The following is a 27,077-nucleotide window of genomic DNA, read 5'->3' on the forward strand; positions in this document are numbered from 1 at the left end:
CGTATACATTGTAGAATACCGTAGCGAAGCACGATACATTTGCTAGTACTATAATAAAACATAGTTAATTATTTCTCGTCGGTTTTAATAGCATTTCCTATTTCGGTGTGGATTTTAACGGTTTCTCTCATTTTCCCCGTTGTTGCGCAGTATTATAAGCCTACTAATTGAGTATCCGGAAGAACTTAGAGGACTATAAGAAGAAGAGATACCATTATCGGCCTCAAAAGTACTTCCTCTCAGCACGATAAAATATTACAATTTCGTCACGATTTGAAGAGCAGTAATTAGAAGGGAATATTTACCCAGGGTATCAAAGAAAAACCACTTTAAATCTCCCCGGATAAAATTATCATTACCTTACCACAAGACCCAGGTTTGGTAATGCATTATTTACGCGGGAGGCTCACTATATCACCTCTATCAATATCAGAGCAGGAAAATTTGTCTGCAAATAAAGAATTACAGCAACCTGTATGTTGAACTCAGGAACCTGTTGAAGTGAAATACACTTCCATATTACAAAAATATTTTGGCATAATCTGGAAGGAAATCGACTACCTTATATTTTGTAGGTGTGTAGTGAATGCATAAGGAAATATAAATAACAACAAGTATAACATTGATTTCGAATATGAAGTACATTATGAAGACAATGAATTCCATGTATGATGACAAGATCTGCCTTGGAACAAAAATTAGCAGCGATCAATCATTTATGTTTCAGACATAATCTGTGAAAAAGTAGACGATATAAGTTGTAATGCAATGTAATGCATACGATTTCATTTGTTGTTTTCTTTCACAGATCTAAGTTTCCCCGAAGTATGTGGCGAAATTGTCTAGGCGGGGGACATTCATTGTTGACGTAGTGAAATAAAATATGTTTATTAGTACCGCATTCCAGCAGAGTAGGGATTTTCTCCTTCGAAAACATAACATCACGAATGTTTCTGAACATTGAAATTTCATGAAAGAAGACATAGCAGTTTCATTTTATTAATAAGGAATACAGAGAATAATTGTACCCATAAGAGTTACCTAGAATTTTATTAAGCATTATCATAGTGTCTCAGATATTTGCCGTATCGGTTCTGTGGATATAATTATTATGCTGTTTCTGACATGATCACATGATCCACTATTGGAAAGATTTGTGCTTATGATTACAAGAAATCCGCATTCAATGTTGAAATCCATTATTTACGAATGGCACTATTTCTGGTACAGTCCATATTTGAATTGCAGAGCGAGGACTGTGCGAAGCCACTAGTACGATTACAGCTGTCGCGTAGGTTTATAATTGTTAAGTATAACACATGTCCTTTCAATGTGAATAAAGCGTGGATATTGACACAAATCGCCCTGGTGGCCACGACTCTGACGACTTTCATTTCCATTACTGTTTCTATACGGTATTATTATTATTATTATTATTATTATTATTATTATTATTATTATTATTATTATTATTATTATTATTATTATTATTATTATTGTTATTATCATTTTTATTATTATTATTATTATTATACTTTTGAGAATTGATTTTAACCTCTATTAGATTCGAGATTTGTAATTAATTCTATTATACTCTGTGAATTGAATTTTGATAGCCATTAAAAGTTCGAGCAGCCATGTGGTACTGGTGTAGCGTGCTTGCCTCTTTCCTAGAGGTCTAAATTTCAATTCACGGTCAAACCAGGGATCTTGATTCTTTACTGAGGTCTGAAGCGCTTTTCAATCAGCCTAGTGAGACCAACTGAGGTGCTTCCTTATACGAGAGACAGTGGACGCCGTTGCGGAAGCGTATCAATTCAAATGAGAACACCACCTTGATCATGTGGCATTCAAGTATCTGTAGGCCACCTGTGTAACAGCAGTCGTTCTATCCTGACATAGACCTAAGTACGATTTCCCCGTTGTTTTCATTTTTCGTTATTGTTAAATAACAGTAATTTTCCTAGTTGTACATTGCATTCAAATTACACAGGTGTAATAGGATAAAAAATTCACCAATGAATAAAGAATTAATGAGTTCAATTTAAAACCTTGCCCTTGGAATTGAACTATTGGAGACGACCAGTCAGTGATACAGTTATCAAAAAATACAATTCATTATCGACTTTGCATACTTACAGTACGTAATTGGACTTCGGTATGAAAATCACTCCTGTATATATCTGTAAAAGGAGCGTTTTCTCTTCAACACAGTCATGCGTTATATGCTCGATTAATGAATATCCATGGAGCTGATATGCACACTTCTCCAATTCACGTTGTAGACATATTGTCGATTCAATTGTTTCGCTCTTCTAGAGCCTGTTCTTTCAAAGTCATTATTAAGCTGTAAGCTAGGAAATGAGACAGTTGACTTTAGACATCTCAATAACGAAATACAGTCTCAAGTTTTCCTCTTACACTCGCTCAATTTCTCTCCGCGAGACAAGACGCGTCGGGACGCGAATGTTAAACAGGTTCGTTAAGTGGTCACGTGTAGCATGTTAGAGTAGATGGAGATCACACTTGCTGCTGTTTCATTCAATGACGTGTGGCATGCTCTTATAAACATTGAACACGAGTCGTTCATAGGTATAAAACAATCACTAGACTAAATATAATTTTATTTTAATTTGCTTGAAAAATAGAAATATTTAATAATTCATGAATAGATCCGTTTTATCCCTTGAATGCGTGATTTTCATTTCGACATCTAAACCTTACTTTTGATTCCCATGAAGACTTATAACAAAGTAAAATGATCTAAAATTTCATGTTGGCATTTTAAAAAGCAGAGAGATTCTCTTACATATCATATTACATCATGTATATCCCATTCGTTTAATTAGCGATGTTACTATACTCAACGTATACATAAACATCCATTCTTTCCATTTTCTTTCTAGCGGGCGAGTTGGCCGTGCGGTTAGGGGCGCGTACTAGCTGTGAGCTCACATCCGGGAGATAAAGGGTTCGAATCCCACTGTTGGCAGCCCTGAAGAGAGTTTACCGTGGTTTACCATTTTCACACCAGGCAAATGCTGGGGCTGTACCTTAATTAACGCCACGGCCGCTTCCTTCCCATTCCTAGGCCTTTCCTGTCCCATCGTGGGAGGATGGGAACACGCCGCCATGTTTTATAAATTACAGTACCTTTCTTGCTAAGACGTGTCAACCAAACTAGGTATACTTCTGACTTAGTATCAGGAGACAAACCGCGTGGCGGTAAGTCACGCCAAGCACAACAAACGGCGGGGGGCGAGGAATAAACTGAGGAGAGCGAGGGGGTGAGGTATAAAAATAATCGACGATAGTGTCGAATCCATACTTTTCGGGGTCGCTGAGATGAATAGTGACACTCCGGATTTTGTATAAGTCCAAGTTCAGCCCCCTTTTTGGTGGGCCTGAGGGGGGACGGTGATATACATGAAATTAATCGAAAATGGTGTCGAATCCATGCAGATGAAAAGTATAACAAGATACTCAAGGCGTTGAATTATGTGTTTTTTCCTTCATATTACATTGATATTACGTTTCCTTTCATTACCCAAGTTTTTTTATGATGTTTCCTGAGGTAGAATGCACCGTTTTGGATATGAATGATTCAGATCACATTTTTAATGAACGATCTATGTTTACTGCATTTTTCGTGCGTTGCAGAGAGTTCGAGAACTAGGATGTTCCTTGTTAGTGTCGTCTGGAGGAAGGAAAATAATGTTGCTTACAGTACGTTATTTAAGAATAGATATAAAACTAGAGCTTAAAATTATAAGCCATTAAACATATTTCCTTCAACCAGGAGAAGAAATTTTATAGGTGCTCCTTAACTAGTCATTTTCAGTAAGCCCTACTTTCTTAATCCATCAGCCATTGTGCATCATCCTATCTATTACGACAATCACACGTTAAAGATCACAGGTCAAGTCATTCATATGACTGGCACAACATTACAGAGCTGGCTGGTTATGGTCTTCTGACCAGGCACAATAGGCGCCACTATATTTGTGGGAGTGGTGCCAAACCAAGACATGAGATTGGGTTCAGGTGAATAATGCTAGGAGGCACAGAAGACCTAATCATATATTAACGTGCACACGGTTAGCAGGTAATTAAGCACACGACTGCCATAGTTCACTTTAATATTTAATAAGTAACACTAATTGCTGTAAAGCAACACAGGCACACAAACCACTGGAATGCGCTGTCTGTTCTCACAGTTTGGTCACACTAGTTATTAAGGGCTAAAACAATTATTACACTACACCCACTCTTGTCACTGTCACTTGGACTGTAGTGTGGTTTACTAGGACACCTGCCTGCGAACTGACGGTGAAGGCAGAGCAGTGTAGCTGAGCGTCGAAGAACAGAGAACGGAGTCTGGTGTATGTGAGTGCGAACTTTGGTACCGAGTACAGACATGCGAGACATGCGCGTAATCTGTGAAGTGTGCGGTCGTGAACATTATACAACAAGTTAGTCTGAAAGTCTGCACTTGTTACTAAAGTTCGCACACGCGTACACCAGTCTCCGTTCTCTGTTCCTCGACGCTCAGTTCCACTGCTCTGTCTTCACCGTCAATTCGCAGACAGCTGTCCGTCGTCACTGTAGCACGCTGATCCAGTGTTTCACAGCAGTTCGCGCACTTCACAGCACTGCCTTTTGGCCGAATCACTAGTAGAACAGAGCCTACACTGGGCTGTCACAATCTCGTCCGATGTGTCTTTTATAAGGACGCCAGGCTCTCTAGATACTTCGGATGAGGAGAAATACCTGGATCTCTCTGAAGATCAAATGCTCTGGTAACAGGTTACTGGTCCTTTCTTACATCATCGATAGACATCCAGTGACGTAAAGGGTGATGACCGTAGTGGTGGCTAGAGAGGCTGGTCTTGCCTGCTAACTCATCTGCCTAGTTGCTGGAGTGTTGAGCTGGTGGGACCTTAGCTCTCTAACGTCATTCGCGGCCGTTGAGTCTATATTGCTTTTCCCCAAGTCGTACGTTAAATTGGTGGACAGTGTCACAATATTATGTTACAGACCTCTCTCTCAAAAGCTGGACATGATTCCCGTACTTGTGTAGAGCAGATTAGATCCAGTTTGAGTTGAGTAAAGCAGTTATGAGATGCGGCTCGAGGTTGCCCGAAAACAAAATCTGCTATGAGTACAGAGGCTTGAATCCAGCAATACTCATTCCTGTGTTAATGCAATTTATCTTGGGAGATATATCCATGTTAATATTGTACTCGGTGACACGGAAGCTAGATGCAAAAGAAGTTATCTAAGTTCAGGGGAGGTCCAATCATTTATGTAATATTATGATACTCAATGACAACAGTTTATTAAGATGAGCATATTATGTTTTGGTAAAGGGAACTGATTGCTAGGCCATAAGAGATATTACAGTAAACACAGTAGCGTTGTTGTACCATGCCTAAGGTATGGCTGGACAATTTCAGTTCATAAAAAACCTGCAAACCTGCAATTCTATTCACCTCTTAGGACTGGCATAAGCCAAAAGTAGGCCAGCAGATACTTCGCATTAGTTCAGTAATCAACAACGCTCAGTGAGGTACAACAGAAAGCATCACAGAACTTGATCAGTTCGATGTGGCCATACGTGACAAATTCGAATAATTTAGTGACTGAGGCAGGAAGCCTGGCTCAGACAAAGTATGCCATGGCTAGCACTAGCATGTTCCGTATTTTATTGTATGATAAAAGTACAGGTGGTAAATGGCAGGTAGGCATGCTTACTATAGCTTTAATAATAAAAATTCGTACGTTTACCCTATACTAAGAGAGCTATCAGTGACCTTTTGCTTCTTTTGTGCGTTCACGCTTTTCTTTCAATCCCCTTACCTTTACCTGGAATCGCAAAAGGATTACCTGCGATTATAATCCACCTTGCCCGTAACTTCGACTTGATGAAATTCCATTCAGGAATTTTATATTATACTGCAACCAACAACCGAATATACACTGCCTGACAAAAAACGTTAATCACCAAGAAGGAGTGGTTAAAAGTGAATGAAACTACACATGCTGAAAGACCATGTGCCTTTTTTTTTCAACTAATTGCAATATGGGTCGTTGGCAGTTACAGGGGGAAAGTTGGCGCCAGATTAAATGGTGTCGCACCCATCCCTTGCCGCAAAGCATGCCTTTATGTGGTTTGGAATAGTGTCAAACAACATTTGGATTCTCTCCTGAGGCAAGTTCGTGCACAGTTGTTGCAGCTGTCCATCCAGATTCCGGAGGATGGTACTGGGACGGAGTCATATTCCAAAGTCATCCTACACATGTTCAATGATGGAGAGGTCCGGGAATCTTGCTGGCCACTGGGGGACCTCAGCATGCTCTAAGCAGTCCATAGACGCACGTGCTGTATGTAGACCTGCATTAACTTGTTGGAACACTGTGTCAGAGTGCTGTGTCATAACGGGTAAGACGTGAGGTCGCAGAATATCTGTGACGTATCGCTGTGCCATCAAAATCTGCCGAAGCACTATTAGAGGGGACCTGAATGCATGTCCTATGGCTCCCACCACCATGATACCAGGGATTGCGCCTATGTGTCTTTCCACAATATGGGCAATATCTGCCCTCTCCACGATGCCACCAAACCCGCACACTATGGTCATCGGAGGTTATGGAGAAGCGATTATCATTGTTGAACTTGATGCGACGCCAGTCGTCCTGTGTCTATGCCTCCAGGAAAAGGCACCATTCCAAACGCAGGCGTTGGTGTTCTACTGTCAATGGCAACCGACGCATAGGGCGATAGGACCCTAATCCGGTGGATGCGAGTCGTCGAAACACTGTGCGGCAACTCACAGGATGTTGTAGAGACTCCAGTACATGTTCGCAGATGGCTGGTGCCGAAGTTATGGGATCCCGCAATGCTTGGTGCACCATACGACGGTCCTCCCTCCGGGTGGTGTTTCTTGGTCGACCCAAACCTGCACGACGTGATTGGGTGCCCTCATGTAACCATTGATTCCAACATCGGGCCAATGTGACATCCGAATGCCCCACATGCCTGGCAATTGCACGATTTGACCAACCAGTCCATGCAATCCCACAATGCGACCTCGGTCAAATGCTGTCAGTTCGTGGATAGGCTTTCTAACGCGTCTACGAGGCATTGTGGGTGCTTTGTACTGCACGTAACCTCTCTGCACGTAGTTCTTAACTGTCTCACTCACACCAGTTGACTGGTAACAACAGGACGGTGCCACCTCGAATGCACTCTAGTGAGCTTCTACATATTACATAACCGTGTTAATCTAATCATGTACTCACACATCAATGGCATGAATGTATACCGAAATGGGATAATATTGGACCACTCCTTCTGGGTGCTTAAGTTTTGTCAGGCAGTGTATTATCTTAACTGAAATTGAATTTGGAACTGTACGATATGATGAATAAGTATTGGGCAAATATTCATTAAGTACGGTGATGGTGGAACAAACAAACAGACAAACAGACACGAACAACTTTATGTATAAGAAGAAGATGTAGGCTACTTGTTTCGAACACAGGTATTTTTACATCTAATTCTGTATGGAGTTGTGACATTCAGAGAACTGAAGGATAAACCATAAGTTAGTGTATAAAATTTGAGTTATGTCAGTTGTTCTTCTTCTTCTTTCTCCCCTTCTTCTTCTCCTTCTTCTTATTATTAACTGAAGATTTTTACTGTAATATAACGAGCATGTATGGTATCGCACAAGTGTCTATTTTTTCTGCATTTCATTTTTGACTTATTTGTTTTGTATTGTGTACTTACCGTGATTACAAAGAAATGTCCATGTTCTTTGAAACCATTTAAGAAAAGACTAGGCAAACAATTGATAAGGAATCTTCCACCTGGGCGACAGCTCTAAATGCAGATCACTGATGATTGTGCGTACAGATATTTTTTCATCTAATTCTATATATTTAATGGAGTTGCCACTGTGGAGGAAAGTCTTTGTAACGTCAAAATTTGATGCGAAGAGGTGGCTTCCAGGAGAAACCTGAATCTGAAAGCTAGATGACGCGTAGGAAAGCAGTTCATAGAATGAAGACCAGATCGCAGCAGCAAGCTTAAATGTTGTTACTGCTGTCTTATCAGTACACTCTACACAGAACGGTGACTCTAATGTGCTGTGAATAGGATCACTGTCTCGATTCAGTAACGTGAACGGAATCAAATGAATCGATTCGGTAAAATGTATTATCTTAACTGAAATTGAATTTGGAACGGTACGATATGATGAATAAATATAGGGCAAATATTCATTAAGTACAGGCAGAAATAGGTGTGTGTTGTATATACACATGAGATAATTGCGTCTGAAATAAGTTATACACATGATGTTTTTAAATGGACAGAACAGTGACCAGTTCACACTGAGTGATATTTTAAATAATATAAAGCGACTCTATTACGTGTTAACGATTTAACAGTTCATTTGCAACGAAGTATACTTGAAAATACCAACGTTGCTGAGTTATTTTCGTAGCATTAATACATAACATTCCAAAGGAGATTATGAAAACCAAACAATTTTTACTCCTGCCGTGTGACACCTAATTTGGAGGGAACTTCGAACAAGGAAAATAAGATACAGACACCTATCTTTCACCCCATACCTGATGTATTTTTACTAACGCCGTCTCCTCGCTGCCATTAGCACTACTCAGAGTTGTCATGAAGATGGCATACTACAAACATAATCTCTGCCAAGAGAATTTTGCTATCTGTTTCCGTAGTCGAGGATATGATATTGCTTCAGAGTATCAGACCATGTAATAACTGACGTTGTTAAATGAAATAGATCCTCTAATGAGTTGATATAAGCACCATCACAATTTTATACTACAATATAGATCTCTCACGATATTTACAGAAGCTCTCAGTGTTTATCGCAACCACTCCCATAGTCGTATACTTCTTCATTTTTTATTCTCACCGCGATCGAATTTTGCAAAAACGATTTATACAATATGGATGTAAAGAATATTATTTTCTTTTGGATTAAACATTTTGACTAGGTTCAACTGGACACCAGGTTGTCTACGCTGACGCTGGCACCATGTAAACGGCGTTGGACAGTCTGACTGTCTTTTCAGTCTCTAGCCGCCAGTCAAATATCAATACAAGTTGCTTTACGTCGCACCGACACAGATATGTCTTATCGCGACGATGGGACAGGAAAGGGCTAGGAGTGGGAAGGAAGCGGCCGTGTCCTTAATTAAGGTAGAGCCCCAGCATTTTCCGGGCGTGAAAATATGAAACCACGGACAACCATCTTCAGGGCTTCCGACGGTGGGGTTTGAACCCACTATCTCCCGAATACTGGATACTGGCGGCACTTAAGCGACTGCAGCTATCGAGCTCGGTCAGCTATTGCTCAACTGACATACCTTTTACTAAAGATAAGTGTGTATTCTGCCCAAGGGCAGGTCCGAACCTCCGCAGAGGTGTGTCTGAGCCGGAGTTTACGTACGGTAGGGTGGCCAGTTCCATTTCGCTCCTCCATTCCCTTACCCCCACCAACAGCGCGTGGCAACCCATCGAAATCTTGACCACGCACAATGTTGCATAACTTCGGAGATCTGACGGGATCCGGTGTTTCAACACGGTTTCGGCCGTTGGCTACCTGCCACTGGCATTGCGTAAATTACGTTAAAGTTTGAACTGATCGAACATTTATACCATTCCTCACATTAATGTAGTCTAGTCGTTCTCAAACTTTTTCCCTTGTTTATCTTGATATACCCATTCTGGGGCGAACGTGAGTGTACCGGTACATGTAACTATACTCCTCAGTAAATGTACTGCACAACGATGCGTAAAATTACACGTCACAAACGACATTTGTCAGACGTAATTGTGGGAATAACATGGAGAAAATCATTAAAGAAGGATTGTCACCATAGGAAACTATGGTCTGCAAATAAACCACAGGCTATTGACTAGGTTTCTTCATGCATTGTTGTATCAAATGCAATATCACATATAGTAGAAGATTATGTTTTCTATTTAAACTTACCTTATTATTAACAGCGTACTGTTCATGCTAGAAAGTTTCAGAACGGTCGTGCTAAACATTGTAGAAGTTCTCTTGTCCGGAACGGAACACTGGATGAATAAATGAAACTAAATATTGTTGGCTTTCTCTCGCCTTTTCATTCTTACTTACGCATTCGAACAGGAAAAATTTCAAATACATAATTTAATAGGCTGTAGGAACGTGCGGAAGTACTACCTTTTATTTATATACATTAAAATGTAGCAGGAAACGTGTTGAGGAAGAATCATGCCGTTAAGTTGCTCGGGAGATAAGGTTACAAGTAAGCCTATCCAAACTTGATGAACAGAATTCAGACGAGTAGTGAGTATTGTAGTGTTGTTCTGCATTAACGTTTATTAAACTTTTACTCTGCGATACATCTTAAAGTCTAGTTTAGAAGATATACTGCAAGCGTAAGCGCTAGGCTCATTGAAATTCATCAATGGTTCTCCAGTTTAACTTGGTGTAATTTCTAAAAGTTGCAAGCAAAGTCGTTAAAGTTTCACCTCCTTGTATTCCATCCCTCCGTAAATACACTTCTCCCAGTCTCCTCTGTTTCAAGAGACTCCGGACTAAGGAAAACGAGATAGAACAGAAAATTGGAGAAACTTTGCCAAGTTTGAAATCACGAAGGGATCCGCCACACAAAAGCTGTCAATTTTCCTGCCTCCCGACGAGTTAACTGACGAAATATTCCTTCTCGTAAAAGTAACAACTTTATGAAGCAGAACGGTTCACGGGTAGATATTTTAAGATAATTGTAAGTATTACGACTTTCAGACTTAATTCCATTTTGACACGATAAATGCACTTCTATTAAAAATAACGAAGTATTTAACAGGATGAGATCTTCTTTAAGTGTTAAAGAAAACACTCTAGATAATTTTATAATATTATGACATCACAGTTATCAAAGCTGTGTCCCTTCGAAATATGTCGTTGATGAAGAAATAATACCTCGTATGTCCACAGTGCACTTCTTATCCATTATTTTCCATAAAACTTGTCACATATGCAGTCCATCAGAACAATGTCCGTTGTAATCATTTTACTATACGAAGCTCTAAAAGAAAACGGACTACAAACCCTTCTGCGATCACCGCCGCGACCCAAAAAGGAAATTGAGCCAACGGCACGTGGTGTTCCCAAGCGATCACCCGTCCAAGTACTGACCAAGCCCAGTGTTGCTTAACTGCGGTGGTCGGACGATAACCGGTGTATTCAACATGGTATGGCCGTTGGCAAAAGGGAATTGAGCCAACGGCACATGGTGTTTCCAAGCGGTCACCCATCCAAGTACTGACCACGCCCAATGGTGCTTAACTGCGGTCATGGGACGAGAACCGGTGTATTCAACATGGTATGGCCGTTGGAAAAATAAAAACCCCGAGCGGGCCGGGAATCGAACCCGGGGCCGCCGGGTGATAGGCGGACGCGTTGCCCCCTTCACCGCCGGGCCAGACAAATAGAGTACGTATATACTGTAGGAGTGTGTAAGTACGTAACGCAAACAAACACTGCTACAGGGGCCGATGACCTTCGATGTTAGGCCCCTTTAAACAACAAGCATCATCATCAACAGCACATTCCTACAGTATGGTACGGTAAGGTATATTTTTCCTTTACTTCCATGCATTGGAAAATAAACACTAGGAAAATTGCTCTGTTGAACTGCCATATGTGGTTTGGAGACGTCAACAGCCTTAAGGAAAATAATGTATAGGAAGAGGATTGTGGCAAACGAGGCCTTATTTCTTCAACAATGATATGCACAATACGAAAAACAGACATTTTTATCTTCATAACTATTCTGGAGTTTGGAATGGAATTCCACGCTTTGCATTGTAGTACATGTAAAATGGTTTACAAACAGCTGATAATACTTACATAATCGGTTTCTAATTTTCTCTAAATTACGTAAGACCCATGAAGCCATTTTATGCAGGTTGGTATCATAATTTTGAACACCATCTCTTATTCTTCCAGTAGGTACAATTTCGATGATGACAATACCAGCAGCTTCAGTGCAGAGTCTGTTGCTGACTGTGACATTGAACATAGTCTTCGGTAAAAATGTCCTACAAATCTAGGTTACTTTCTGTTTCAACGTCATTGATCTCTCCTCGATATCGACCAAAATCATTTTAGTCTCTATCGAATGCAGGTCGGGAAAATATTGTGACTTTCATTCTCACGTTACTGACTGATCTTCGTATTACTGCCTGCATACGAATATTGTGGGTTCGTTTGACGTGATTTATTAGCACCATTATCGATCTCCATATATATTCTCGTCTTATACTGGTTGTACTAATGAGCTGACTAGCCTAGGCTGTAATGAAGTGCTCAGTTCAGACAGAAATGTGTGGGTTTGAATCACTGCCAGGAAGTCGAAAAATTTAAGAATGAGAATTTCACTTTGGCACATTGGACATGAGATTCATTCGGACTACACCATAAATTGATATGAGGCTAATTCGTGGGGGCGAACACGTCTAGGCCAATAGATAATCATTTCGCCCACTTAGTGTCGTGGTTATTGACAGTGGAATCCTTTTGTTTGTACAGTGCACCTCCAAAGCTGTCATGCCTATATAGAGATGGCTTTGCTTTCTACTGGTTGTATTACATCGTGGATCATGGTACTACCACTACATTTGATCATTTCGCTCCATCAGTTCAAATATTGAAAGAACCTGTGACAGTCCTTCTCCATTGTATAAAATTGCGAAAAAGAGGAGAAATTAAAATAAATACCAAGAAATGAAATAAAACAAATAAAAGGGCGAAAGCCATTTATTTTAACTTACGTCTATAAGATTAGATAAAATTATCTACTGGGTGAGTTGCAGCTTGAGATCTCATTGGGAATATAGTGAGTTCGACCCCCATTACCGACAGCCCTGAAGATGGATTTCCGTTGTTTCCCATTTTTACATCAGGCATACCTTCCTTAACGCCATGGCCGATTCAATCCCACTCCTAGGCCTTTCCCATCCTATCTTCGCCGTAATATCTATCTGTGCCGGACACAGATACGTCTGTTCCAAGGCATGGACTTCAGAATCTAGCAAATTGTGCACGTGAGTTGATGATCACAGAGTCCATAACGGAGCCCGACGCAACTTGCACTTAATTCTGTAAGAAACTTGCTTTCGATTTTCCTATACAAGCTACCTTATGTTTTCTTCTGACCCCAAGGGCATTCGGTATGCAAGCCTAGGGAGGATTTCATTCTAACACCAACGTGTCCTCTCTCTTTCGTCGATACCATATTTCTTCAGAATTTCGGATCTATTCCCTTTTTTCATTGAATTCCTTTTCATAAATAATAATAATAACAAAAATAGTGCTGTTGGCTTTACGTCCCACTAATTAATTTTACAGCTTTTTCATTTGAAGTGCCGGAATTAAGTCCTGTAGGAGTTATTTAACATGCCAATAAATTTACCGACACGAGGCTGACGTATTTGAGCATCTTCAAATACCACCGAACTGAGCCCTGATCAAACCTCCAAAGTTGGGGTCAGAAGGTCAGAGCCTCGACCGCCTGAGACACTAAGTCCGGCACTTCTGAGAAATAATTCTATACTAGACGTATTCATTACTATCAAAACCACCAGCACTGGTACTACCAGGATATCCCTCTGTATCCAAGATCTAATTTATACCCCACATTCACCCAGTAGCACACTATAGGGTGTAATGTTGGTCAGTCACAAGAAAGTTAGGAAGATCTGTCATATGATGGGGAAGGGGATGTGAAGATTATCGTTGGAAGTCATATGGCTGGATTATGTAGCATTTATGACGTAAGAACACCTTCGAAATCACCCCGATATTGCGCAGAATGAGAGAGACTAGACTGTGCCGTACGAACACGTGGCCAGAGCTAATGTATAATTCATTATGAGAAGGAAACTGAAACTTTTAGCCCCGACGGACGGTGACCCAGTGGACGATCAGAAAAACAGTGGATGGATTACATGTGGAAGAGTACGCAGAATGCAGGTATCTACACTTCGGGTTATTCTGAGATGCTGAAATGGAGGAGGGAAAGTTGAAGGAACCCTGAAACATGGTGAAAGGAATGTCAATGAAGATGGATTAACGACATTAATTTTACTTCATTTATTGGAAGAAAATAATTTATATTCGACCGGAAATATTTCAAGTTGCTTACAGCGGCAGTAACCTTAAATACTTATTCCAAATTTTATCGTATGAGAATTCACGAATGTTCTTTTCAGTGTACCGCTTATCATAACATTTGGGATATTGGTAATATGATGTGTACACGCGCAAAGATACACAAACACGCACGCGCGCGCTTACCTTCATTTATTCATATTAAGTAAGTGTTAGTCGGGCATGAGCCCGTCCAACGAAAGGCAAACATACGATGCCGTAATTGGTTTTCACTTCTAATTAACTTTACACCACGTACATGCACAAAAGGGGTGCAGTAACTCACACCCACATAGACCAGTGATTGGATTACGGCAGTACACTTGATTGAAGAGTCTTCTGTAACACGAAGTGAACCTGATAAACTCCTCTCATCGACTCGTCTACGGTGTGATGTTCTAACGCAGAATCCAAACAGCTGATCATCCCGCACATTACAATAACAATTATGTTTTGGAGAAATGATGTGTAGTCATTGTAAAGTCTAGGAATATCTCACACTAAGGAAATATGAAACCGATCTGGGAGATGATTTTCTGACGAGTCGTAAAATCGTACTTTTTGTTTTAATGTGTCATTTCATTACCTTTTTAAGTTATGAGGCAATGGTGCAACAACTTACCATTTGCCTCCTCCTAACTGATCTCGTGTGTATATCGGAATGTGTACTTCCTGGCATGTTGTCTTTTGTATCTCTTGTAATGCCTACATTATTTGAACTTTTTCATGTCTAAGAATATGTAAATGTCAAATGTATGCTCTAACTCCTGTGTAGTGTAATGGGAAATGATGGAAACATAATTTCCAGTCAGGTGCTTCTTATTAATTTTCTTGAAATAATTATAGTTCTTCATTATTGGACATAGGAATATATAAGGCTCAAGATGAAAAGGTGAATAGTATTAGAACGGCATATATATTTCTAATTTCAGCAATTCAAAGATGGATAAGCTAGCCTTGAAGACATCCACTCTGGGGATTATCTATTGTTCTAAAGGATCTGTACATAATTAGCGAAGAGCAGCCACTGGTCAGTGTCCGTCAGCAGTTACTTCATATGATAACTTACTCAACCCTCAACGTGGTGTTGTGTAATATATTTCACACGTATTTATTTGTTCTCTGTACTACTCATCACGCCTAAGACCCCCATTATTGGTAGTGTGTTGTGTACAATACATCTTGAGAAATAAGACTGGATGGCGCTTCTATATTCATGAAATTTATGAAAACACGTTCTTGGGCATGAAGGCACATAAATTAGAAAAATGTCTGCTAACTTGAACAAGATATGCGCTGCACAGTTATATTAAACATCTATTTTATTTATTCTAAAATTTTAATTTTACTTTATTTATTTTAAAATTACGATTTTTAATGTTCCTTAATTCTAATCTGTATTTTAATCTACATCTACATATATAAAATAAGAGTTTTGTCTGTACATTGCTTAGAATTTGAAAAGAATGGTTATTTCTGTATCGGTCATGTCCATAGTAACAAGAAAATGTACTTTTTACTTTTCCGTAATGTCTGTCTGTCTGTCTGTCTGTCTGTCTGTCTGTCTGTCTGTCTGTCTGTCTGTCTGTCTGTCTGTACCCGCATCACGAGAAAACGGCTGAAGATAATTTAATTAAAATCAGTACGTAAAGTCGGGGGATTAGCCTCTACAATTTAAGCTATAAATCATTTTATTCACGCTGAGTGAAATGGCAGTTTAGGGGAAGGCATTAAATTTAATTATCGAATATTTATACTATTAGCGGTCCTATCGATAAATACTATATAACTAAAGATATATAGAATTAAATTTCCAATCAATTATGTCTTATACATTTTTACCGTACCGGCTCTGATAACACAGATATTAATCAATTTCTATTTTTGTTGCTAAGTCCATATCAACGCCGAGCCACGAGAAAATGGGTGAACAGAATTTAATGAAAACCGCTATATAGAGTCGGGGAATAAGAAACTATAGTCTAGGCTGTAAATAATTGTATTCGCCCGAGATGAAATGGTAGTTTAGGGGAAGGCGCCAAAAATTTAATTTTTAAATACCGGTACCTATGTTATTGGTGCTATCGAAAAGTACTACATGACAAAAGTTATATACAATACAATTTCAGATCATGTTTCATTCATTTTTACTGTACCGACTATAATAAGAGTGTTATTTCAGAAGGCCTACAATATCGAAAACGCATAACACTGATCAACAATAACTTTACATTGACTATTGTTTGTTGTGATGTTCTTCGTTTCTTATGGTGCCGCTCAACTCCGATAAATGGGATTACTACTGCGTACCGAGTATAACAGCCTGACTGAACATTGGCGGGAAATAGCTGGGGAGTTGGAAAACATAGACTTTTCCTTTGCAGTGTAGTGAATTGAGATTTCCCGGCTCATCGGGTACTCCTAGGAAACAGATTAGTGAAAGGGCATAGTTTTTCCCTGGGACTCTCCACTATTCGCCTCCCTTCCACCCCCCCCCCCGAAGCACCTCCGAAAAAAGACGAAGAGTGTTCACGGAACACAGCTGTCTGCGGCTTGGTCATTCCAGCTCTGGAATTCCAGTACAGAACTATTCGTTAGAAGTGAGAAAGTGTGTGGTTTTCATCTGATGGAGTATTTCATATGAGAGCATTGCTTTTAATCGCGCCATTCCTACTGACGTCATTGCAATGACCTATGTTCATTTCAATTGGGAAAACCAGTAAGAGGATGTAAAATGGCTGGTGGAGAGTGAGTGTCTGCCATTATAATGAAAACTCCCCAACCTGGTTGTGACTGATGGTAGGCAAGCGGGCCTATCATTACAATGAAAATTCAATAACACAGTCTTCACATGAGAAAAGACGTTTGGTGACTTCCTTGTCGCATTTCTATGGTAACGTTAAGAGCTATGCAGTTTAATACAATCTTGCTTACAACGTGTGCACTACCTAGCCTAGAATTCTGTATACAATGTAGAATTCCGTAGTGAAGCACGGGTACATCAGCTAGTGTTTAATAAGTCTCTTAATGTAATAATAGTGGTTTTAAGCTCCCAATCTATAAATAGCATATACAATGTAGAGTATGTATAGCTCAGTATACATTGCCGACTCTATCACCACTAAATGATTTGTAAAATTAAAATATTACTTTCGACTTGATACAGATTATGGATGTATTTTTGTTATTTATTTATTTATTTGTAATTCATGTATAAATAATTTAAAATTTACTGTAATAAATACAAAAATAAATTAATAATATGCTACAGATATCATTAATATTATAAGCCATACCACATATACAACCTGTGACAATAAAGTTCGGGGAATAGTCCTGTACTATCAATATAGATGAACAATGCAAGACAGAGACCTAACTGTCCTTCGGAATAGTCACCTCCCATAACTATGCACGCTGAGATCGGCGATACATGTCCCTGAAACTTTGCAAGAAGGCTTATTTTAGGATGGTGTCCAAAAGCCTCGTCACGTTTCGTTGGATGTCAGGATTATCGTCAAATCTCTTTCCTTTCGAAGCGAGTTTGATGCATGACTTTTCCGCTCCGACCTTTTTCCGACGAGGGGATTCCGGAGAACGCCATTCCATGCTTTGCCGTTTCGTATCAGGTTTGTACCGGAAACACCAGATTTTATCCCCAGTGAAAATACAGTTCAAGAAATTTGGTGTCGCATCCGCGGTTTCGACAAAATCCTGTGAAGCTTCTAAAAATGCCTGCTTCTGATCGGCAGTCAAGTGATGTGGCACAAGACGAGAAAACATTTTCCTCTTCCCTAACTTCTGGGTAACGATTTGTCGCACGGATTCACGATTAATCTGCAGTTCATCCGCTATCATGGGCACAGATAATCGCCGATCGTTCGTGATTAATGTCCTCACCTTATCAATGTTTTCGTCACTGACGGCGGTCGCTGGTCTTCCGCTACGGGGGTTGTCAGAAACACTTTCTCGGCCTCTTTGAACACGGGCGAACCATTCGTACACACACTTCAAGTACAGTGCATGATCTTAATAAACACTTACCAGCGTTGCATGCTCTTCTTTCGGTGTCTTGTCAAGTGTATATTGATATTTTGGTGGTTCATGTTAATGTTCGCAATTCAGAACCAACGCACTAAACACGCACTGTATCAAAAAGGTCTTACAAAGCATACACATGATGCTCAACTGAACAACGTTGGGAGCAGGTGGTCAAAACCTGCTGCTACACAGGTGTAGCGTTGTTTATCGCCAGTGTTGCCAGATCGACCGTTCTTACTTTATTCACCGAACTTTATTGTCACAAGTTGTATATTTTCACATTTGATTTCCTTTTACAGCGTTCAAAAATAAATATTTTTAGCGTGTGAGAAAAATCATTATCTTGTGTCCACTAGCAAATGCAGATTCAGATATCGAAGATGCTGTTGACGAGAGGGATGAAATTCTATCCGTTCCTCCTGGATTAGATAATGATGATGATGTAGCTCCATCTGCGAATTTCCAGGTGCTAATGGGAAGAATACAGCACTAAAGTGTGTTAGATAGTGAAAGTGGGATTTTTCTTAGGTACATATTCATTTTCTATTTGATTCATAATTGGTTGTGAGTCAACCATACTAAACAATTAACAAATGAGGAAGGAGACTCATTCCTAAAGCGATATCGTAGCTTAACAACAAATAAATCTCAACCAAAAATAATTGTATGCTTTGTTTGAATTTTACAGAATATATTCTAATCTTTTACTGTAATTATGCCTCCCATGACTTGGCAATGTATATTACATTGTACATCCATAAAAATATGTATGCCTCCCTTGACTTGGCCACATATATTATACAGCGATGAACAATTGAGAAAAGCACATTAGTTTATTCTTTTATGGAATTGTTATGGTAAGAACTTCATTTAGCATATTTTGCTTATACAATATTTTTTTAGAACAGAGACCAAGTTGCCAAGTTAAGGGTTAAGGTATCATACAATTGAACGTAAAACATGCCTATCTCAAGACATCATAATTAAATAAATTTCAAATTATAGCTCATCAAATTCGTTAATTATGTAAGTGTAAGGTAAGTACAGACATTATAAGTAGTATAAGATATGCCATGTACTACTTGCACAGAACTACTCATTCCGATTTAAACATGTAAGCAGTTAGGCGGAGGCAAATGGAAAGTTATTGCATCGTAGAAAAATTATATCCCGAGAACTGAGAGTTAAACACTACATTTCCGAATAACTTACTTTTTTGGTAGTAATTGAATTTAGTGCCGGATATAGGTATGAGATCGATGTATTGAACTGATCGATCGTAATTTTATGTGTAATTCCGAATTATGTATAATAGTAAGAGTATTACTTTACTTACCATATTTCTGAAAAGAAATATAGGATATCCAGAGAAAAAATGGTGAACCCTTTAAAAAATACTGTCATTCAGATGCTTCTCTATATACATGTATTTCATTAGAGATGATTCAGCATGTAGAAATATTTTTACAAATCCTGATAAGCGTATCGACCCTGGTCCTAAATGTACCTTTCTAGAAATTGTAATCTACCAGAAGAAATGTTTGGTTGCTGTAATATACCGTACACGTAAAGCACAATTTCTGAACTAATTAGAAAACGTTCTTCGTAATCACGTAGGCGAGTTCTTCTTTTGAATAACAGGGAGAGTCAAGAACACTGTGACATGTTTCAGTCATTAAAATATATTCTGTCCTTGAAAGCTATCCTGTGTACAAAGGAAAGGGTGATATACATAAAGCTGAAAATTACAGCCCAGTCAGTTAGACATTAATTGCATGTAAGCTTTGGGAAAACATTCTTTCTGATTATATTAGACATGTTTGCGAAATTAATAACTGATTCGACAGAAGGCAGTTTGGGTTTAGGAAAGGTTATTCCACTGAAGCTCAACTTGTAGGATTCCAGCAAGATATAGCAGATATCCTGGATTCAGGAGGTTAATTGGACTGTATCGCGATTGACCTATCTAAGGCATTTGATAGGGTAGGTCATGGGAGACTCCTGGCAAAAATGAGTCCAATTGGACTTGACAAAAATGTAACTGAATGAGAGGCTATGTTTCTAGAAAACAGAACCCGGAGAATTAGAGTAAGAAAAGCTATATCTGTCCCTGTAATAATTAAGAGGGGAATTCCTCAAGACAGTTATATTGGACCTTTATGTTTTCTTATATATATCAATGATATGTGTAAAGAAGTGGAATCACAGATAAGACCTTTTGAGATGATGTTATTCTGTACGGAGTAATAAAGTTACAAGATTGTGAGCGGCTGCAGAGTGACCTCGATAGTGTTGTGAAATGGTGGGAAATGGTATGATGATAAATGGGGTTAAAATTCAGGTTGTGAGTTTCACAAATAGGAAAAGTCCTCTCAGTTTTAATTACTGCGTTGATGGGAAGAAAGTTCCCTTTGGGGGTCATTGTAAGCATCTAGGTGTTAATATAGGGAAATATCTTCATTTGGGATAATCACATAAATATGATTATAAATAAAGGGTACATATCCCCGCACATGGTTATGAGGGTATTTAGGGGTTGTAGTAAGGATGTAAAAGAGAGGGTATATACGTCTCTGGAAACAGCCCAACTAGGGTATGGTTCCAATGTATGCGACCCTCACCAGGATTACTTGATTCAAGAACTAGTAATAATCCAAAGAAAAGCAGCTCGATTTGTTCTGGTTGATTTCCGACAAAAGAGTATCGTTACAAAAATGTTGCAAAAATTAGGCTGGGAAGACTTGGGTAAAGGAGACGAGCTGCTCGACTAAGTGGTATGTTCCGTGCTGTCGGTGGAGAGATGGCGTGGAATGACATCAGTAGACGCATAAGTTTGAGTGGTGTGTTTAAAAGTAGGAAAGATCACAATATGAAGATAAAGTTGGAATTCAAGGGGACAAATTGTGGCAAATATTCGTTTATAGGAAGGAGAGTTAGGGATTGGAATAACTTACCAAGGGAGATGTTAAATAAATTTCAAATTTCTTTCCAATCATTTAAGAAAAGGCTAGGAAAACAACAGAAAGGGAATCTGCCACCTGGGCGACTGCCCTAAATGCAGATCAGTAGTGATTGATATATTCATGATTTCATCCACTTCAGCCGTAATCCTCCGTCATTGTTGAACCTAATGATTACAAATTGTCCTCGAAGGTTTTACAGCAAGGGCAGCTCTCAGTACAAGGTTTATCAAAACTAGTCTTAATGTACATGGCATATTTCTACATTGTCCTAGGCGAAAACTGAAATTATCTTCCTTCAGGAACCTAAAGGACATCAATATTTAAGCATTTAATTTGAAGCTATTAATTACTGAGGACGATAGCTGCAGTCGCTTAAGTGAGGCCAGTATCCAGTATTCGGGAGATAGTAGCTTCGAACCACACTGTCGGCAGCCCTGAAAATGGTTTTCCGTGGTTTCCCATTTTCACACCAGGGAAATGCTGGGGCTGTATCTTAATTAAGGCCACGGCCGCTTCCTTCCCACTCCTAGCCCTTTCCTGTCCCATCGTCACCATAAACCCATCTGTGTCGATGCGACGTAAAGCAACTAGCAAAAGCTATTAGTGTTCCGTTGCAACATATTTATTAATTGAATTCAATTGGTGACAAAGTCGTGTTATGTAATTCCTTCATACTAGGAATTTATATCAGGCATGCTCCAGTAAGTATGGTTCTCATAATGTGGCAACAATCTAACTGGTTAGGTGGACAAATTAAAGACCAAATGGCTAAAGGTGACTTTGCTTTCAGGTACGTCAAGAACACGAAATTGACGAGCCCGTGGTAGGGTACAGTATTCTAAGGAATAAAGTTACTGAGTCAATCAGAAATACTAAGATACGTCATGCACGCGATCTACTGAACCAAAACCAAACCCAACCAAACCCAATGGCGCAACAGCCCCGAAGGACCATGGCCTACCAAGCGACCGCTGCTCAGACCGAAAGCCTGGAGTTCACGATGTATCCTATGGTCGACATGATGAATCCTGTCGGATTTTATTCTTAGCTTTCTAAACCGGGGACGCTATCTCACCGACAGATTGTAATCACGTACGCTGAGTGGACCTCGAAATAGCCCTCAGATCTAAGTAAAAATTTCTGGCCTCACCGGGAATCGAACCCGGGGCGTCCTGGTATGAGGAAGGCACGCTGCTCCTACACCGCCGGCCGGCTAATGTGCTGAACACGTATAATTAATCAAAATTTTGGCAAAACGTACTGAACCTAGGGATAACATGTAAAATATTTTGCAGTTATACTGACCCAGCATTACCTTTAGACAGTCTGAACAAAAGTTTCATTACTCTTCAATTCAGAATAAAAGGTAAGTACAAAAAGACTGACTGCAAGGAATTTGTAATGAAAGGTTCTAAGTATCAAGCGCAATGGAAGTGTGCAACTTCACGAAGTCAAAACATCCCATCACTCTCTCAGATAACTGACCCATTAATATCATATCTGTCCGCCACTGTGGTGTAGTAGTTAGCGTGATTACCTGCCACCCCCGAGGTCCGGGTTCGATTCCCGGCTCTGCCACGAAATTTTTGAAAATAGGTACGAGGGCTGGAACGGGGTTCACTCAGCCTAGGGAGGTCAACTGAGTAGAGGTGGATTCGATTCCCACCTCAGCTATCCTGAAAGTGGTCTTCCGTGGTTTCCCACTTCTCCTCCAGGCAAATGCCGGGATGGTACCTAACTTAAGGCCACGGCCAATTCCTTCCCTCTTCCTTGCCTGTCCCATCCAATCTTCCTATCCGTCCACAAGATCCCTGTTCAGCATAGCAGGTGAGGCCGCCTGGGCGAGTCACTGGTCATGCTCCCTAGTTGTATCTCCCGACCCAAAGTATGAAGCTCCAGGACACTGCCCTTGAGGCGATAGAGGTGGGATCCCTCGCTCAGTCCGAGAGAGAAACCGACCCTGGAAGATAAACAGATTAAGAAGAAGAAGAATATCATATCTGCTATCTTGAAAGGTCTTGAATGAATCACCCATGCCAAATGTCAGAATTTATCCTCAAGAACAATCTATTATACTCTCTGCAGTCAGGTTTTAGACACATTCATAGTACTGTAACAACCTTCCTGAAAGTCACATAAGACATAAGAAGTAATGTCTCTGATCGATTTCAGTGAAGTATTGACAGCGTAGATCACGATATACTCATTTCAAACCTCAGAAACCTGAACATGGCCATCGGGATGGTGCAATTTCTCAGTTCTTACCTCATAAATAGTTATCCGAGAGTAATGTTGGGCAATAGTTTACCTTTCTGGTGTGAAGTCACTTTTGAACTTACTCAGGATTCTATGCTTGGCTTGTTGTTATTTTCTATCTTTACCAACTGCATTTCTAATTCACTAACAACCTCTAGTTACCATATTTATCCTAATGATCAACAGGCTTACAAATACTCTGATTCATGTAACATCTTGGAAACCATACTAGAACTCAAATCTGAACTGTCATTACTTCGTATTTAGGCTATACAAAATGGACTCGAATCAACCCTAAAAAGACCCCGGTCGTTATAACTGGTCAGCAAAAAAATGTAACTTATATTAGAAGTGGGAACCTACCTGATGTTGAGTTATGTCACACCAAAATTGCGTTGAATGAAACAGTAATAAATCTTGGAGTTATGTTTGATGAATGGCTGTCGTGGGCAGAGCATGTAAAATATACTCGTTCAATAGTATATCGATCCCTCCATCCATTGCATAGATCAAAATCTTTTCTACCTCTAGCTACAATAATTTAATCTTAACATGATTACTGTGATGTTTTGTACAGTGACCTTAACTCACAGTTAGCTAGTAGGCTAGAGAAAACTCAAAATTCCTGCACTGGATTCATCTTCAACGTAAAGCCGCGACAATATATCACTCCACTTCTTAACAAACTGTCAATGCTAAACCTACAAACGAGATGACAAAATCATGCCCGGTGTCAACTATACAATATTCTAAAACGTTTACACCTCAGGACATAGCTCTCAGAGACTCGCCAACTCGACACTCGCTCCAACAACAGGAACATCCTGTCCATCCCCACACACATCAACAAACGGTACTCCCTGTCTTTCTCAGCAGGTGCTGCGCGGGTCTGGAACTCCATACCAGACGAGATACGGAGCCCGACGTCAGGATGGTCATCTGAAAACCAGTTCAAGAAGTATTTACTTCATCATCATCATCATCTTCTGTTTACCCTCCAGGTTCGCCTCAAGGGCAGTGTTCTGGAGCTTCAGACTCTTGGTCGGGGATACAACTGGGGAGAATGACCAGTACCTCGCCCAGGCGGCCTCACCTGCTATGCTGAACAGGGGCCTTGTGGAGGGATGGGAAGAATGAAAGGGATAGGCAAGGAAGAGGGAAGGAAGCGGCCGTGGCCTTAAGTTAGGTACCATCCCGGCATTCGCCTGGAGGAGAAGTGGGAAACCACGGAAAACCACTTCCAGGATGGCTGAGGTGGGAATCGAACCCACCTCTACTCAGTTGACCTCCCGAGGCTGAGTGGACACCGTTCCAGCCCTCGTACCACTTTTCAAATTTCGTGGCAGAGCCGGGAATCGAACCCGGACCTCCGGGGGTGGCAGCTAATCACACTAACCACTACACCACAGAGGCGGACGAAGTATTTACTTTCCATTTAAAATGTTACTCTTATTACTGTGATTAAAATCATCAAATTCGAATTACAGTTACGTTTAAGTATTGTGCTAATTGTTAACATTACTTTCTACTTACCTTAATTCAGTTTGATGTAGCTGTTAATCTTGCTTTAATGTAGGCTTTATAGGCTTAAATACTCCAAACAAAATATGTAAATTAAATTAAATTAATTAAATAATTTGTTGTGTCTCATTATTTCTGTCTGTTGTCAATTAGCTAATCACACATTCATTTAGTTATTCGTGTGCACACATAGTCCTTTAACTCAGCTAGCCTGCCATTCACTTATATTAATATTTCCTTACATTCTGCTATTCGCTCATTACCTCACACACTCATTCCTATGAACAAGGAGAACGGTGTAGGGATGGAGAGACCTACAGTTCAACTGGGAAGTTCAGTACCGTACAAAATGTAATCGGCCCGGAGGAAATCTCCGTGAGTGACTAATTAAGGGTTAAATGCAATCACATGCCACAGTATTGCTTTTTTTTTTTTTTTTTTTTTGCTAGTTGCTCTACGTCGCACCGACACAGATAGGTCTTATGGCGACGATGGGACAGGGAAGGACTGGGAGTTGGAAAGAAGAGGCCGTGGCCTTAATTAAGGTACAGCCCCAGCATTTGCCGGGTGTGAAAATGGGAAACCACGGAAAACCATTTTCAGGGCTGCCGACAGTGGGGTTCGAACCTGCTATCTCCCGAATACTGGATACTGGCCGCACTTAAGCGACGGCAGCTATCGAGCTCGGTCACAGTATTGCTTATGCATTACATTAATTTGCGTATAGCCCCATTACTTGCCAGGTAAAGAGGATAATGAAATAAAATACATTGCATTATGAAAAGTGTCCAGAATTATGTCCACTAGGTATATTATGGTACATTTCTTAGAGAAACGAGGTGTTTTGAAACAAGTATTTCTGGTTAATATTAGTTTCCTCAGTTCAAAAGTCTTCATTATTATAAATGTTGAAAACAGTATATTTTTCTGTCACTCAACATTTTATAGATATGTAAGTAAACTCTTAACGAGAGAACTTTACATTCCTGATGATAATGATGATGGTAAAAAACTGGCGTATGGCTTTTAGTGCCGGGAGTGTCCGAGGACATGTTCGGCTCGCCAGGTGCAGGTTTTTTATTTGACTCCCGTAGGCGACCTGCGTGTCGTGATGAGGATGAAATGATAATGAAGACGACACATTCACCCAGCCCCGTGCCAGCGAAATTAACCAATGATGGTTAAAATTCCCGACCCTGCCGGGAATCGAACCCGGGACCCCTGTGACCAAAGAACTGCACGCTAACCATTTAGCCATTGAGCCGGAAATGATGATGATGATGATGCTTGTTGTTTAAAGGGGCATAACATCTAGGTTATTGGTCCTAATGGTACGAAATGAAACGAAATGTAATGACAAATTAAATGTCCAAAATCCTCCACTGACCAGACTTCAAAACGTGAGGACGAAGAATGAATGGATTTATATGAATTTTAAACAATCAGTGGATCCGACCCACAGTGCCTCACGTTCATAGAAACTGGCGTAAAACAATCGTATTACTGACCAAGGGACTGCTTCTATAGCACAATACGGAATCGATGATGCTTATAGTCTAAAGGGGTCCAAAAACCAAGTCATCGGCCCCTCATAATGGTACGTATCACTAGGAGAGTAGAACCATGGTATATGTCATGTTGCGGTACTAATCAAAGTAGCGTAGACTCGCGGTATTCCGTACATATGCTACTACTCACAGGTAATGAAATTCCCACATGTATTACAGACCTACACTGTTTCGCACATTGCGGTGCCATTTACAGGCAACCATGGTGTCGCTCACCCATGGTGTCACTCATATAATGGTACTAATCACAGGTGCTGTAAAAGCCGACAGCGCACTTTGTTGCTACTAATCACAAACCTATTTTGTACATAACATAATGGCACTACGCGCAAGTACAAGTGCCCCATGGTGTTCCCTGCGTGGTGGTACTAATTTCAAGTAGTCTCATTGTCCTAATTCGATCATACCTTGGTTGCCCCCCTTAGTCGCCTCTTACGACAGGCAGGTGATACCGTGGGTGTATTCTTCGTCTGTAT

The 27,077-nt window shown here is 40.1% G+C and overlaps 1 protein-coding gene and 2 pseudogenes across 1 annotated transcript in view; 1 reads left to right on the forward strand and 2 right to left on the reverse strand.

The window, feature by feature from the left end:
• The window catches only part of LOC136858676 (zwei Ig domain protein zig-8), a 784,418-nt gene that overhangs the window by 162,586 nt on the left and 594,755 nt on the right, over positions 1 to 27,077 (forward strand). The window lies entirely within an intron of this gene.
• Positions 11,189 to 11,307, reverse strand: LOC136859356 (5S ribosomal RNA; annotated as a pseudogene).
• LOC136858891 (5S ribosomal RNA) lies at positions 11,320 to 11,438 on the reverse strand (annotated as a pseudogene).

The sequence above is a fragment of the Anabrus simplex genome, chromosome 1 (genome assembly GCF_040414725.1).
Source record: "Anabrus simplex isolate iqAnaSimp1 chromosome 1, ASM4041472v1, whole genome shotgun sequence".
NCBI lineage: Eukaryota > Metazoa > Arthropoda > Insecta > Orthoptera > Tettigoniidae > Anabrus > Anabrus simplex.